This window comes from Fundulus heteroclitus, chromosome 14, assembly GCF_011125445.2.
Source record: "Fundulus heteroclitus isolate FHET01 chromosome 14, MU-UCD_Fhet_4.1, whole genome shotgun sequence".
Lineage (NCBI taxonomy): Eukaryota > Metazoa > Chordata > Actinopteri > Cyprinodontiformes > Fundulidae > Fundulus > Fundulus heteroclitus.
Window position 1 is genome coordinate 52,047 of NC_046374.1, and position 17,671 is coordinate 69,717.

The window sequence follows — 17,671 nt, forward strand, 5'->3', positions numbered from 1 at the left end:
TTTCCTGATGAAAGACCCTGTGACAACCCCTTCTCAGCTTTTAAGCAGAGGCTAGCAGATCTTTCTTTTTCTTTAAAAATCACCACATATCCTAAAGGAGTTTGTGATGCCAAGCACTCAAACAGTGTTTCCAGGGCCTCTCTTCCAGGTAAAAGAAATAGGCTCACAGCTTCACTAATTCTCCATTATATTTAACAGTAGTAGTAGTGCACTGCTAGTAGATGTGGCCCAAATCCGTTTGTCCATCTCTTGTTCCATCCTTCCATAACGTGTGAACAAGACACCAAGATGCTTAAACTTGTCCACATCAAGCAGAGACCTGACCCCCAACCCAGAGGGGGCAACCCCCCCTCTGGGATTCTCTAGAAGCAATAGCGGAGGTCTTTTTGTGCGTTGTGGAAAAGCTCAATCTAATTCTCATCTGACCAAAGCACACAGCTCTAGTTAGTCCCGGTACTGTTTAGCAAAACTCAACTGTTTAAGTTTGTAATGGTGGGGCAGAAAAAAAAAATTAATTAGTTTTGCATTTTTTGGCATGGGGGCCAAAGAGATGTAGATGATGGTTTTGGTGATTTCGTGACCCCAAGGTGTCACACTTCAAGATTGGTGTTATCGTCCTGTTTTTAAAAATTATTATTTTAAATTTTATTTCTCTTGTATTTCAAATAATTAAAGCTGCCAGAACTGTTGGAGACGGAACAAAACCAAAGGACCACGAGACAACTAATACAAACAATTTCATTTTTAATTAACAGATGTCAAGCCAAGTTTATTTTTATAGTACATTTCATCAGCAAGGTGGTTCGACGTGCTTTATCTCATTAAAACATAAAAACATCACAAACACATTGAAACAGTCACTGGTTGTGAGACCAGTAACAAACATTAAATTGTATCAGGTGAAAACATCAATACACATCAAATATGTTGGTCAATGTTCCTGTTATTATGGACCAAAAGCAACTCTTAACGGGTGAGTTTTTAGTCTTGATTTAAAGGAACTGAGTGTTTTGACTGATTTGCCGTTTTCTGGACGTTTGCTCCAGATTTGTGGAGCATAGGAACAAAATGCTGCTTCTCCATGTTTGGTTCTGGTTCTGTGTATGCAGAGTAGGCTGGAGCCAGAAGATCTGAGTAGTTGATACAGCAACAACAGGTCTTTAATGTATTTTGGTGCATTAAAGACCATTAAATCTTCAGAGATTTATAAGTGTTTTAAAGTCTATTCTCTGAGCTACAGGGAGCCAGTGTGAGGACTTCAGAACCGTGAAGATGTGCTCAGTCTTCCTGGTTTTAAAGAGAATGCGAATTCCCAATAAATTCTTAAAAGTAAAAACCACATTGGCGTAACCATGTTGCTGTTGTTTCTTTTCCTCATCATCTTGCCCTTCTAGCACACATCTAAGACATGGATTCAACATTTATAAAAAGTATGAACATTTAGACCTTTCCCTAAGAGCACAGTGTGCATTGCCTCTGTGTGTGTTTGTGGTGAAAGGGGGATTCCAATGGTGCCTCGGGGTCAAACGGGTTACAACAAAAGGTTTATTCATGGTCAGAGATTACACGGTCCTCTCCATCACGAGTCAATAACCAAGAGGAGAGTCACAACTCTTTCACTGACTATGAATAAATCCATTTCAAATACTAGACGGTCATGAGACGTTGAGTTTTGGAAACATTTTGCAGATAAAATTGGAGAAACAGTGGCTCATTCATTACAGATCTGCAATCAAAGCTCCGGGAAACATTCATTACAAGGGTCAAAAAGAAGTATCTGCTTTGATATATATATATATATATATTGTATTTGCTCACCTCCTTTTATATAAATAATGCCTCATAGTTGATCAGTCCATGCTATGAGCTTTTTATGGCTTATACATTTCATTAGCATTTCCTGGCTTTGACCAGTACTCTAATCAATTATCTGAGCTCCATTGGGTTGTTCAGTGGTTTCTCAATATAGCCTTTAAAAACATTTGCTTACAATTTTGCTTCAGTCAGAGTTTTTACACCACCAGTTAAGGGCATGGTCTCCAGAATCATTTGAATACAGACATTGCCGTTCCATTCATGTTTTCATTCAAACTTTTGAATTAAACCCATTATTTCCTGTTCTAAATGAATATATTCTCATTTACCCACAAGTATCCATATTAATTGTTTCACACAGTGACCTTTCTTCCCAGAGGCAAGGAGAGAAAAGCGGTGAACGAACTGACCACATTTGGAGAGATAAACAGTCAGCCGCGCAACTCCTGCTGGCCCGCTCTCACTTTTCAAAGAATGGAGTTTGTGTTGAATGATGGAGCCGTGATGGAGGAAAAAGAAACAGGAGGAGGGATTTGCCAGGCTGGGTAGCGGCTGTGACATCAGCTTCGAAAAATGCGCATGTGTGCAAGTGTGTATGTGTGAAATCCGGCAGATGCAAACTGAGAGAGCGCTCACTCTGCTGCTTTTACTCAGAGCCAAAGAAACTGGACAGAAATAACAAAAAATGCAAAACAACCCCAAGGAAATGCAGAGTCTTTTGTTTAGAGTCCAATGTTTCATAATTTGGATCTTTACCAGTGATACATGATTCCGGATAATATGGTGGTGTGCTCCTCCACCTCCTCTAGATTTATACAGGGGGACAAATATCCCAAAAATATTCTGGGTGGCAAGAAGTAAAGATACATGTCTTAAGTTTACAAACCTAATAACTTTCAGCTCCTGAGAAGTAGAAGGCTTCAACCCAACAAACACACCATTTGTTATTCTTGAACATAACCAAGATGGGGCAGATTCAGTAGAAACCTTCAGCATAGTGACGTATGCGGTAAATTTACACGGCACATGCTGATCCGCCCCTGCTGGTTGCCTTGGGGAGGCAGGTCCTCTCAGGTGTTGGGTTGGCCCTCTACTAGGGGATGGGTGGGGGCTTGAGCATGCCAGGCTCTGGATTCCACACTTGACTCATTCAAACTTGACTATTTAATATCGCCAACCTTGTCCAGAAATTGAAATCCACCAGTAGACTGGAACCCTTACCCACTTCCCTGGTTTCCTGGTTCCCGCTCCACTGTTTCATCAGGTCTATCCCAAGGATCAGTACTAGGCCCCATTTTATTTAGAACATATCTCTTTCCACTCGGTCACATTTTCAGAAAACGGAACATAAACTTCCATCGTTATGCTGATGACACCCAACTCTGTATCTCTTCCAGATCCTCCACTGCCAATATTCCCTCCTCCCTTTCCGATTGTCTCCGGGATATTAAATCCTGGGTTTTCCTCCAACTTCTTGAACATAAATAACAACAAAACTGAAGTTCTCCTTATTGCCACCAAATCTATACTTTATACAGTTTTGCTATTCACATTGATAACTGATTCATTTTCCCATCCTCTCAGGTAAAGAGCTCGGGTGTCATCCTTGACAGTACACTTTCATACTAATAATATCACACGCTTATTTTCATCTCAGAAATTAACCAACTTCGTCCTTTCCTCACCCCCCACAGAGCTGCAATACTTGTCTATAGTCTAGTTACTTCACGTCTTGATTACTGCAGTTCCTCCCTGTATTGTCTCCCCCATAAAACTACCCATAAACTACTACTCCTTGAAAATGCAGCAACTCAGATTATCACCAGAACCAACTCCTTTTACCACACCACCAGCAGCTTCATTGGCTTCCTGTCCACTATCTATACTATTTCTGCACCCCTTCATGCCACCACCCTTTCCATCAGGTCCTCCTCTTCCATCCATCTTACTGTGCCTCCTGCCCGTCTCGGTACTATGGGGAGCACGGTGTTCAGCCGCTCTGCTCCCCATCTCTGGAACTCGCATCCTCCTGATCTTTGCAACTCTCAATCACTTTCTGTTTTTAAAGCTAGATTTAAGACACGCCTCTTTCGAATTTCATATCTAACAATCATTTCTTGATTTTAATTTGTATTTCATTGTCTAGTTTTATTGCTTGTTTTGATATCGCTTGTCATTCTGTCTTAATTGATTGTGTTTTATTTCTCTGTTTGAATGCATGTTGGTGTAGATTCTCAGTCACCCAGGTCATGATCAATCCAAAAAAGTTTAAAAAATGAAACAAATGGACTTCTATTCTGAAGCTGAAGACGTTTCACTTCATATCCAGGAAGCTTTCAAAATGTCTGAAGTAGTGTGGAGTTTTATAGCTTAGATTCACATGCAAATTCACCTGGAACTGGTCGACCCTCACAATGTAGAGTCATCAGGCTCATTGTTAGCCTGGTTCACGGGAGGAATGTTGTGGTCACATGTGTGGAGGTGTGATTTGGGGTGAAACTTGGCAGGAATCAAACCTATCACTGTGTTATAAGTTTTTGAAAGTTGAAACCTGTGCCCCCCCCGAGTCAAGATTCAGCACCTAATAATAATAACTCTTTACATCGTACTAATTGTAGCACGGGTTCTGATATAACCACTAATTGTTTACAGCAAGGTAACTTGCACACACCTTAGCTAGGATGCTGCTGCACTACCATGCATATTGCATATTGTATTATTGCACGTTATGTAAAAATGGCATATTTTGTTATGATGTGTTATGTAAATAGGCTGGAGGTTTTTTTTCTCTCCCACTGTCAATATTTTAAATTTTTACTCTGGTATTTACCCTTATCTTTTACTCTTGTTGTTTCTTTAGAGCTAACTTTAGATTAATTTGCTTTATTATGTTTTAAATAAAAGGTTATAAATGTAATCTAACAATGGTAAGGGGCAAATACTAACCAAATATTTTGTTTATACAACTTGAAATTGGGATGAAGTAAACTTTTGTTGAGTATTTTTACATAAAAGCGTTTAATTGTGAGGCATTAAAAAGCACAAAATGCAACGGGTCCACCAGACCCACAAACATTGGCTGAGTAACAATAATATTAACACCAGGGTTAAACCGGTTTGCTCTTTTTTTCTCTTATTTTTCCCATCATTGCTAATAATTGTGTATAACTGTCTGTGTGTTTGCGACGGTCACAACCGAATTTGTGGGACAATAAAGGAATTCTTCTTCTTCTTCTTCTTTCTTCTTCTTCTTCTTCTTCTTATTATTATTATTATTATCATTATTATTATTATTATTAATAATAATAATAATAATAATAATAATAATAATAATAATAATAATAATAATAATAATAATAATAAATCTACTATCTCTACTGAAATGACAACTAGAGGCAATACACTGACTGTCCATATCAACTTAAATCACGCTGTACACATAGTAACAATAAATAAATAAATAAATAAACAACAATAATAATAACAACAACAATAATAACAACATATTTTCGTACTTTAGAATCTAAAAAATGTGAATAGCTTCCATTGATAAATTACACTTTACGCCTCAGAGTGAACGTTGTTTTTAGTAGACGATCTCTGCACGATTCAGACAGCGTGCTTTTCCATGACAGAGAGAGAGAGAGAGAGAGAGAGAGAGAGAGAGGAAAAGGCGTTTCCACGTTTCAGCAGCCGGTCACAGAGCTGCGGACTTAAGCGCACGCAGATTCTCAAAGAGATCACGACCGAACCCGAACCCAACATTCCTCCGTTATCACCCACGAGCTCTGACTGACAGCTGACCTGACCCGTGGCCCCCTTCACGGCAGCGACTCCCACTGACCAAAAGCGACTCCGATCCATCATTCGAACCCCCCCTAAAGTGAACCAGACGAGGTGGGCTTTACTCCACCCGCAACACGTCTGTGCTCCCTGAGGCCGACGCCGACCGATTCCGAGGACACTATCATCCCCACATCTCTGCCCGTCGGAAGCTGCTTCGTCTTTGCTGCGCCCCGGGGTGAGTACGTCTCCGTTCTGCTCCGCTATCTCTTCCCGTCCGGGTTGTTACTTTAGGACCAGGAGCGTCCCTCCATTCATCTGTCGGAGCCGGGACTCGATCCCGGGCTCCTTCATTCATGGATACGGCTCACCTCTCTGCGTGCATACCGTTGCATGGTGGCTCTGGGAAAGAGTACTTCACAGGCAGCCTGGAAAATCGAGTTTTCGCAGTGTTTCTACGAAAGAATAAACACAGACAAATTGAAAGAATGTGTTTTGCTGTGTAGGAAATTTCCTTTCTTCAATATAAAGTTTATTTTTACAACTGCGTGGCAACCCCTCCTCCCCCTTTCCCAAGGGGGGCTTTCAATCCATCAGCAGTTAAAGTAATTGCATTTGGATCATTGAGGCTGCCAGTTCCCATGTATCCAGTGTCCTTTCTTTGCTCTGCGTCCCCATGGTACTGTTACACTGACTCTATCCTACCGTATCATTCATGCTCTGCAGCTGAACCACAACAGGTTACAGTATTACATAACTATAGCTTCTAATGGGCTGTTTCTCATATTAGTCCGTGTATATTTCCAAGTATTTTGACTGTATAGCTGACTGTAATAATAACCCTCTGATGGCCAGCTATTTGAGTATGACCGGATGAGGGTGGATTTTCTTTCTTCTGGTTTTTTTTTTTTTTTTTTTTTTTTTTTTTTTTTTTTTTTTTTTTTTTATGAATGGATGGGAGTTTGCGGACACCAGGGAAGGCAATGAGATTGCAGCAGTCATTCTCCCGAGCTGAAGCCCTGGACTAAATTAGTTCATGTTCCTCTGTTGCCTCCATGAACATAACGAGGCATGATAATCATTTTCATATGCTGTACAGGTATGATTATTACAGTTTCCACTATTAGAGCAATAAAGTCATCTTATTCAACATTTATTTGGCTGTGGCTCAGTGGGTAGTCGACTTGCAGTACAGCTTCCCCCCCCCCCGGTCACATGTCGATGTGCCCCCGGGCAAGGCACTTAACCCAAGTTGCCCACCGATCTGCCTCATCAGTGCACGTCTGCGTGCGTGTTAGTGAATGCGACTGGATGAATGTGGCTAAAGTGTAAGGCGCTTTGAGTGGTCAGCATGGATAGAAAAGCGCTACGTTAATTCAGACCATTTCCCATTGGTTTATTTCATTTAACAGTCAGACTAAGTAAAAAGAGAGAACACGCTAAACTGAATAGGTTCCAAGTGCGAGATCACTATGTTTGGTGTTCTGCTCTTTAGTGAGCAACAATCAAAGTGAAATAAAGTGTGATACGTCTTTGTCAGCTTTTAGTCAGGCCGCCTGCTCTGGTAGCCAGCCTGGAATATGCTGCTCAGCAGAGACGCAGCTTGTATTTTTCCAACTATAGTTTTAGATAGAATTGCACCGATACCGATACCAGTATCGGCCGGGGCGCCGCTAAAATGGTGGTATCGGTATGGGCGAGTACCAGCAAATAGGTCACAGATTTTGATGTTTGTATGTCACTTGAACGCAGCCTTCTCTCTCCCGACACTCACTATTTCTACTGGATTCACTTTGTATTAGTCTTTTTTCCTGCTTTAATAAGGTAGCAGCTTGACAAAGCCATGATAGCAATTATTTTACATCCAAGTAGTATGCTGTTCTTCATATATACACACACACATAACTTTCAAAGTAATGGTATCGGTATCGGCCGATACTGCACAGCCAGGTATCGGGTATCGTATCGGGGCCAAAAAATGGCATCGGCGCAACACTAGTTTTAGATTAGAGTTATGATTGCATTACTTTTTTTCCATATCATGAACTACAGAAATATTGTCAAGCATTTCCAAAAAAGAACAACAACAACCAACAAACAAATTAAAAAACAAAAAAACAATAGTATCCATTGTTCAGCCAGCTGACTCGCAGTGTGCAGTAGCAGGAGGAGGCAAGGCAATGCGCTACCTCTTACTACAGGAGATTTTAGTACAGGAGAAAACTCTGGTGCTTTCGCTGGCATCTCAATAAACTCCCTGTAGGAACTGCATGAAGGGACATTCTAGCTGTTTCCAAACCTTTTACTTTACAAACACCTTTTCACAGCAGAAGGGATTTTTAGCCGTATAAAAGCTCACCACAGTAGCAGAAAATTTGCCCAAATCCACACGTCAACCGGGGAGTTGGTGGAGTTAAAGTGGCTGGTTTTCCAGCACAAACACACATTTTAATCACAGTTCATAGATATTCAAAAAGGTTCCTTTTTAAAAAAAAAAGCAGAACTTGATAATTGTCCCATAGAAGAGGTCATTGATTTGTAGTCACCCTGATGTGTTAAATCCTGTTTCACCGTCCTCTTAATCTGCTCGTTCCTTGAGTTTTTGCGAGGGAGGTTTAAGAAATTGCTTCAAGAAGCTTTTTCCACTTTGCTTAGAGGTTGCCTGTTAGAATAATGCTGGGTTTATAGGTTTACCAGACCAAGGCACGATGCTTCCAAAAAAAAAAAACGTATTTACCGGGTGTGGGAGCCTTGACTCAGCTTTTTGGGAGCTCGATGGCTCTCTCTGTGATATTCATCGATCTGTCTGCTTAAACAGAGGAGGGGGGTGGGGAGAAAAAATCTGGGCAGCGCAGCAGAACTTTGCTTCCTCTCTCGGGTTCACTTCCTCTGCGTGTTTGTGTGTGTGTGTGTGTGTGTGTGTGTGTGTGTGTGGGGTTTCGGATGTCCCCCCTCCACCGCTGCGGCCACCGGGGGGGAATGTTTGTGGTCGACTGTTTGCCGGCTCTGACTCAAACACAGATTTCGGGAAGATGAGTGTTAAAACCGGTGGAGCTCAAAACAGTCAAAACAAAAGAGGAAATGCATCGGTCTCTCTTTCTCTTTTTTTTTTTTTTTTTTTTTTTACTTGGACCTGGGAACTGACCAGTCTGCAAGCTGCTTGTTCCAAAATGTTGTAACTAACCAAAAACGGACAAAAAAAAACCCCAGACTTAAGATAACGTCGGCATAACCACGGCAGTAGAAAACCAACACTGTTGGCATGCTTGCTGGTGTTAGAATGTGCTATAAATACTGTTAAAGGAAACATTGCTCACAGTTAGCAGAAAGCCATTTAGTTCAGGCCTTTTACCAGACATCGGACATAATTAAGGTCACTTCTGCAACCACAGGAAATGAGGAATTGAAAGTTGGGTTAGTGAATAAAAAAAAATTGTACTTGACATTCATCACAGTCCAATGTAAAAAAGTCTGATTTTCTCTCGTGGGTCAGTGCCTAATTGTGTCATTAAATAGTATTACAGTTAGATAGGTTTGCTTTAGGAATGAAGAAACTAGTCTTCGGATATTTGGAACTAAGACGAAAAAATAAAATGCTAAGGTCAATATGCAAATACATTGCCTAATAATAATAATAATAATAATAATAATAATAATAATAATAATAATAATAATAATTACCATACATACCTGTGTATGATTAGAACCAGGTTCCATCATCTTATCAGGGCATAATGCGTCAGAAATGGTTTTAAACTGAAAGGCAAAGACATGCATTGTGCAAGGGACTCACCATCAAAGTCTGGAATATTTTTATTGAGACTTGGTTAAGAAAAATGCAATTGTGTATTGAACAAAATACATGATATTGACTGTGATCACTGGCCTGGTGAATAACATGACCCAGGTGCAGCCATAATGAAAATATAATATTTAAATGAGCGTGTTCTCATTATTATTATCATAATGAATATTGTTATTATACTTTACTGTGTGTACAGCATGATTTAAGGTAATATGGGCAGTCAGTGTATTACCTCTAGTTGCCATTTCAGTACAGATAGTAGATTTATAGACTTGAATCACACTTATAACAAAAACAAATACTTGTGACCTGGTTTAGGTTCACGTTTTAATGTCTCTGGTCCCGTCACCAATCTTCATGTAATTTAATAGTTGTGAAAAACTGGTGTCCAAGTCACAGACTGCCGCTCTGAGAGGGATGTACACATTGCTTTACAGGGTGAATTTAAGTTCTTATGCAGACATGTTTACCGACAGAGGACGATTCGTGGCTGGAAACAATGTGTATTAGCTGCGGCTTCAAATTCACAACATCGAGGGTTTCACTCTAACTGAACTCTGGCTGTAGGTCGGATCGGAACAAATTCAGCTTACTTTACCTCTGACATCTGATTGTCCTGCTGTTAAGCCAGTGTCCTTACAAAGCCAAACCCTCTCTGGCTTTTTCAAAATAAAAGCCCCTGTATTGTGGTCATTCAGAGAATTCTTCACCCTGTTTCACTCACTAAACTACGCTGTGCTCGTTACGTAATTTCTAACTGTTCACTGTTTAAGGAGTTGATAGTCTGAACAAAGGGATTAACAGGTGGTAGCTACAGGGTGCTTATGCCTTTTCAAAATAAAACCACTTTCTGATTCATTAAAAATGTAACATTAATAGCGTTAACCCATCTACACTAGTTTTCCTTACAGATTTAATATTTCTGAACAGTTAAATATTAAGCCATAATAAATTTGCATGTGTTTTATGATCATTTGTGTGAATTTGGGGCTGAAAATCTAACAGTTATTTCATAATCTACAGACCAGATGGCGTTTATCAGGTGAGAGAATGTGCAGTCCATTCATGAAACTTGATTTGCTGGTACATTTGCTGGATTGTACGTGGGAATGTGTCAACGCTCTTTTATGGAACAGCTGTTATCGAGCAATATCCATTTACTTGTTTATTCTAGTCAGAGGATTTTTATTGTTTGGAGAGTATTTAATTGTTGAAGCAGCTTTTTTTAGCGTACTGTGTCCAAGACAAATTTCCATGTGGGGACAATAAAGTATCCATCCATCCATCCATCCATCCATCCATCCATCCATCCATGAATGACATGGAAGAAAGTCGATGTAAGCGAGAACGATCTTGATGAGCTACCAAACGTTTGCACCGTCTATCAGGGACCATAGCTTACACTTACCATACTTGCAATTGCAGGAGCCGTCGGCCCGCACCCACAGGCTCAGAAGTCTCTGCAAGACCGCGAGAGTCGGTCTCGCTTTACGGCGAGAACTCCATGTGTTTTTGCCCTGCCATTCACTATATGCATGCGCGAAAGCAACAAAGAACCGCGTGTTAACGTCAAATAACATGCAAGCATATCAAGTTTTTTATTATATATATATATATATATATATATATATATATATATAATTATTATTGAATTTTTTTTGAATGCTGGCGAGGCGGTAGCGTGAGTTTGGCCAGGCGGCCAGCGCTGTGGGAAACCCTGATGTTCATACTTTCACTGTGTTAGTTATTGTTTGTACTGCCGTTTTTTTTTTACTTTTCATTGCGTTCGCCTGTCTGCTAAGCTCAAAACAACCGCGCCTGGCTTGACGGAGAAACCAGAGCAGCTGAGCATCTTTATGACAGTGCACTTTTACTTTCGCCCTCTGGGGGGAGCCTCGCTGGAAAATCAACCCCGGTTGCATAGTATACCTTTAAACCAGAGATGAAGAGATTCTGACCAGAACAGGCGACGCAGACCGAGGAACCACCAGAACGGTCAGAGCAAGCGTCTGAAAATCACAGAGGGACAGGGCAGACTTTTGCAGCACGCAGACACTGGCAGCATACAACAGTGAGGGCTGAACACACATAAACAATCTGGCAGAGTGGATGGCTGAGGCAGGTGTCAGTAGGCGTGTGAACAGGTGAGCAGAGTTGACTCTAATTAGTGCAGCAGGTGGAGCTGAGGAGAGGACAGAGCTGATAGGACGGTGGCTGAGAGGTGACAGAGCTGATTCAAGAAAAGTCCAAAACAAACAAACAAAAACCTAAATCATGACTCTGGAACATCTCTACTTCCCGACTCGCCAGCTTTTCAGTTGCTTGTCTCTAGGGCTGTCAGAGTAAATGGGGTAACAACCTTCATGTTTTTGTAACAGAGATAAAAAAATAAAAGAACATCATAATCATGTACTCTGCGTTAGTCACACAGCTACTCATTGTTTCCAATGAGACAAAATGTGGAAAAGTTCAAGAGGTGTGAATTCCTTCGCAAAGCACTGCGCAGATAAAGGGGACGCGTGAGTGGGGCGCACGGTGAGGGGAAGCTTTGTGGGCCTGACGTCCCGGTCATTTGGGTCACTGGAAGTGATACCGCCTGCAGGACTCAGCCTGTGTGGGCAAGAGTGAAAACCAGCTCTGAGAGCCAAGCTCACCGCCCCCGCTGAAATAAAAAACGTCTATAGCAAACACTATCTGTTGTGTTAAACACATCCAGAGCGCTGGACATTCTACTTTTTTGGTAAACAGGAAGTTACCCCACACACACACACACACACACACACACCTTATATCACACGGTTCATATATATGTATGCGATATTTGTTGATTTGCAACTGTAAAACAAAAGTCTGCATTTCTCCTTAATGTGTGCTAAAATTCATTCACTGTGCATCTGAACCGTGCGCCGGGATTAATTGGAAACTGCCAGAAAGGTCAAGCCTTTGCCTCTCATGCTTGTGCAGATTTAATCCCTACAGCAACTGCTGATGGTCTCTCATCAACTGCATGTTTCTGTATTTTGTTTTCTTTTTTTTCTGCTGTTGCAAAGCTGCAATTTGTCAGCAAGGATTTCACCTCCTTGCTGACAAATTGCAACCGAAAGCTTCGCGCTGCATTGTTCTGCGTACCTCTTTGTGGTGCGTTTTTCTCATTGTTCTCTCATGGACGGAGCGACGAGCAAGACGTCCGGCGACGTCCGCATGAGCACAGCTGTGGAAGCGTTCCATAAGGCCAATCTGTCGGTTTTTCAACGTTGCCAGAATAGTGGATGAAGTGACCCAGACATGCAGACAGGCAGAACAACACGAGCAGCGACGGCGACCGATGTGCACACAAACGTGGAGGCATTCAGAAGTGCATTCACTGTAGATGTACACACACACACGGACACACACACGGACACACACACGGACACACACACGGACACAAACGATTGCACGATTTGATTTAGGACACTCGTCTTTCCCCCCTGTGGGCATAATCTGCTCTGCAGCTTGCCTCTGAATGAAACGCCTCAGTGGGCCTGATCGGATTTGATAAGACCTGATTCAACTGAGGGAGGAGGAAAAAGGCAGCAAATGCACACTTGTGTCGTGTGTGTGTGTGTGTGTGTGTGTGTGCGTGTATGTAGGTCTCTTTTAGATGTTACAGGATATTATCAGGGGTCAGTTCAAGGTGTTAGCCACCTACCTGTCTTACACACACACAGACGTACGCTCCAATAAATGTTCGTTGAGCTAATAAAAGCTCCCTGCTTTCATATGTGTTTCATTCATGTCTGTCAGCATGCACTAAAATCAGCTTTGCAATAGTTTAATAAAGCTATATATAGGTGCTATATTGGCCTTATTGTGCGGTTGTCAGCACCAGCTCGTCAAAACGGCTGGCATTCCTCTTAATGCTGTTGATCTAATGGATTTCACATCTGCTTCAGATTTTGTTCCTGCTGACCTGCATGTGGCTCAGCCATTGGCTTAACTATGTGGAGGTATTAATATCAGCAGGAAAACGGTCATCAGGGAGCCTCATCCTCTGTTCTTAACAGGCTGCACCAAAAACACAATGACTTCCACTGCGTACCTTCTCTGCTCCCCCCGCGCTCGTCCACAGGAGGTGACTTTGCTTTGCAAACCAGTTTTAAGAATAAATCACTAAGAAGGAATTGTGGACTGTGAAAAGTCCGTAACACCAGCGTAACATAATTTAATCTCAGGCTATGCTAATCTGTCTGCACTGATGGCGAGAACTCACTGTGGCGTCTTGGATGCTTGAAACTGCTTTATGATTAATTTGGCTAATAATAATAATAATAATAATTGAACTTTATTGATCTCACAATAGAGAAATTCACTTCTGCATCTTATCCCCTTGGGGAGCAGTGGGCTGCCACTGTGCAGCGCCTGGGGAGCAATTGGGGGTTAAGGGTTTTGCTCAGGGACCCAGTATGGGAGCTTGTGGGGGTTGAACTCAGAACATCTGGTACTAAAGCGCTGTGCTCTAACCACTAGGCCACCACTCCCACCAGTAATGACCAGTAATGATCTGGCCTTTTGTTTGCACTTAAAACACTCAGCTGGTTAGTTTCTCACTAGCTCATGTTGAGTTCATCCTTGAAAATCAGTATAAAACATTTTTGCTTTCATATTTAACGATAAACTCACCGTGAGACAGCGGCATCATGGCAAACCTAACATAATTTGAGGAACACTGCTCATCCCACACCCTTGATCCCGATACACGCACTCTATTCACAGTGGTTCTGTTGACCTGCGTTAGAAGAAATTTGTGTTGTACTGGCTCAAGGTCCTTATTCATTATCCATTAAATAAAGCTGTCAAAATGTATCTGAACCTGTAGCCATGAAGCTTTAATCTGTGAAGTCATACACGTCTGGATGTTTTTAGCATGCCTCACTGCATCCTGTTAGACTCTTGTTTTTGTTTTGTTTTTTCTTTTGTGGTCATATTGTTTATCCCAGGAGGCATCATCTGCCCATTGTAGAGTGCAAACTTTAACCCTTATCATCAACTCTTAAAAAAGCCCTTCAGTATGAGAATTTCTGAAACACCTCTTCAGCAATTTACACTATTTGCTAACTTTTCTGGATCGGATCCTTCATCATTAGATATGTTGTTGTTGCTTTTCCCAACATTATTAGAACCATGTTAAACTGCAATAACCTCGATAAGCATGTGCACTGATATATGTGTGTGTGTGTGTGTGTTTTTACGGCAGCTAACTTTCTGGCCAGTTTCTGTCTTCGCAACAGATGACAAGCCAGCATGTGGCACCATGGAGAATCTTGCAGTGCCCATAGGGGGGCCAATGTCGTTGTGCTACTTCATCTGCTCGTTGTATGATGATGTTGAGTCTTTATGTGTGTGTGAGTGTGTGTGTGTGTCTGAGCAGTGAGGGTTGTAAGGGAAGGTTGGGGTGTGGGTGGAAAGCATGGCTTTGGAACAGTTGGGCTGATGAGCAATGCGTGCGTTGATGAGACTCTTTGTGTTGCTGAGGTGATTCAGAGCCGTGGCTGCTTATTTATGGTGCTCTGAATTGGACGCGATCTGCACCAAATGTTATCATGAATTCACCAACAGCATTAGTTTTCTGCTCTGCGCTGCCGTCTCAACTGGGAGCGTCCAACCACGTCGACAAGCAACGTTTGCTCTCTGTAAGTAACGCGTTGAAGTCCATATGTAACGCAGCTGCATCTGAACTAGGCAAGCCAGGCCAACTATATTTATAAAGCGCTTCAAAAAAACAGCAGGTGCTGACCAAAGTGCTGAACAAAAAGAATGATTAAAATAAATGAATAAAAGGTGAACATTCCGAGTAAATGTAGCAACGTGAAAATACAATGGAAACAGGAAGAATATAAGAACAAGGTCAAACGACAAAGAGATGAGGTGGATCTTAAGAGCAGATGTAAAAATGTCAAGTAGAGAGGTTTTTCTATTTTACAGCAGGAAAGTTTCTCTTGTTGTGTCTCTATTCTGTCTTCTGTAACCCCAGTCGGTCGAGGCAGATGACCGTTCATACTGAGCCCGGTTCTGCTGGAGGTTTTTCCTTCCCGCTAATGGGGAGTTTTTCTTCCCACTGTCGCTTCATGCTTGCTCAGTATGAGGGATTGCAGCAAAGCCATGTACAATGTAGATGACTCTTCCCCTGGCTCTACGCTTCTCCAGGAGTGAATGCTGCTTGTCGGGACTTTGATGCAATCAACTGGTTCCCTTATATAGGACATTTTTGACCAATCTGTATAATCTGACCCAATCTGTATAATATGATTGAACTTGACTTTGTAAAGTGCCTTGAGATGACATGTTTCATGATTTGGCGCTATATAAATAAAATTGAATTGAATTGAAATTGAAAGCATTCCATAATTTGAGAGCTGCACCAGGAAAACGCCAGATCCCCCCCCCCTGCGGTTCCACTATGTCCTTGGCACCTCCAGCAACAGCTGGTCAGCTGATACGAGGGGCGAAGAGGGGGACTGAAGGTGCAGTAGCTCAGAGAGGTTGGGAGGGGCAAGACCATTTAAAGGCTTAAAACACAATAAAACAGACGACCGGTGCAGAGAGGATAAAACAGGAGTATTACTCTCCTCCCTGTTCCAGTTAGAAGCCACGCAGCAGCGTTTTTGCACCAACTGAAGGCACGATGGAGGATGACTTTGCTTCAATTCATATTCAGGCGTCAAACTTGTTCTACGTTGTTTATATAACCCTCCGGGGACCCAAGTACCCACATAGTGTTCAAAGTACGGCAGCTTGCACTAATGCATTGTAGCCGGGATGCTTTTATGTAACACCTTACGCCGAGTTTTCGGAGAAATCAAACACAAGGTGGGCAGTGAGCGGCACCTCCAGCCATATCTGCTCTGGTTGCTTTCTTGCGTATTGTCTGATTCAATCTTTTAGAGTCTCCTGGCATCAATAGGTTACGTGATACTCTGTGAAAGCATCAAAAGGATATTATTCATTAGGTGCAGAGAGCATTTTCTTTTTTTCTCTTCGTGTAACGCAGTAAACAAATTTCCTTTCTGTCCTCAGAAAACGTGTCTCTAAATCAGATCTAGTCAGACTAGCTCTAATATAGATGCATCATGAATGCAGACACACTCACCTTCATTAATATTTGAAATCACTAATTATCCTAACAGGCTCGTTTTAGGACTATGGGAGGAAACAACAGTATCTAGAGCATCTCACATCTACGGGGGGAGTGTGTACCTGGAATAATCCATAGATGATATTTAAACATTTCTTATGTTCTTGTTGCTTGATCACAGTAATTTACCTTTAAATATGAAACTTTACTTGTAAAATTATTGTTTTTTGTTTCTCCATACAGAGTCGATTACTCAAAATATCATAGTTTATGATCCACTGATCAAACCAAAACAATTCTGAGCAACCTTTGGCTGGCAGATATTATGTTTTGGAGTCACATCAGTACAAATATAGGCAAATATAGAAAATCACTTCAAATCATAGGTTTTCGGTGCATATAGGAAAAGTCCCCAAAGCAGCTTTTTTGTGTAAGAAAATGGCTGAAAGTACTGCATTCCTGTTTATATGACAATGAGCCATTGAAACCTGGATTGTTTGCTGGTTTCTGTCAACATATCTACACGACAGCGTTTTTATTTCTTTCTCCAACTTGAGACAGGATGCTAGTTGAAACGCTAAAAATGATGTCATTTTTCTTCCACACCACTAGTAGGCGGTATGTTCTTTGAAACTCAACAGCATGCACATGCATACAAACACTCCCTGCTTAAAAAAATGTCCACCACTAAAGCATACTGTGCATGTGCCAGGACTTCCCCATGCAGGAAGATTCCTGTGCACATAAACGGGTACAACAATGTTTACGCTCATTTAGAAATCATGACAATTTCACTTTGGGGGGATTAGGAGAAACAGTGTGCCATACACAAAGGTTAAGTGTTCCCGGTAGGCTGGTGTCTAACTCCAGTGATCATTGGGCGAGAGACAGGGTATACCCTGGAAGGGTTGTCCATCAAAGGACAACACACAGACATACATGACAACCATAAACACACATACCCATTTCAAAGAGAACTTTACACTGACCACTTAAACTAACATTCATGTTTTTGGACTGCGGGAGGAAGCCAGAGTACTCGGAGATAACCAATTTTAGCGTTTTCTCATTCAGTTCTTAGTCAGCTTAGTCTAACCTACTTGAGGCAATCTCTCAAATTGAATCAGATCATAACAAATCTTTGTATACATTCA

General features: G+C 41.6%; 1 protein-coding gene across 1 annotated transcript in view; it reads left to right on the forward strand.

Moving 5' to 3' along the window:
• Positions 1-5,460: 5,460 nt before the first annotated feature.
• LOC105915708 (proliferation and apoptosis adaptor protein 15) overlaps positions 5,461-17,671 on the forward strand; it is a 64,512-nt gene continuing 52,301 nt past the window's right edge. Inside the window, exon 1 of the mRNA XM_036145969.1 lies at positions 5,461-5,836. The gene's annotated coding sequence lies outside the window, so the exon portion shown is untranslated. The remainder of the gene's footprint in view (positions 5,837-17,671) is intronic.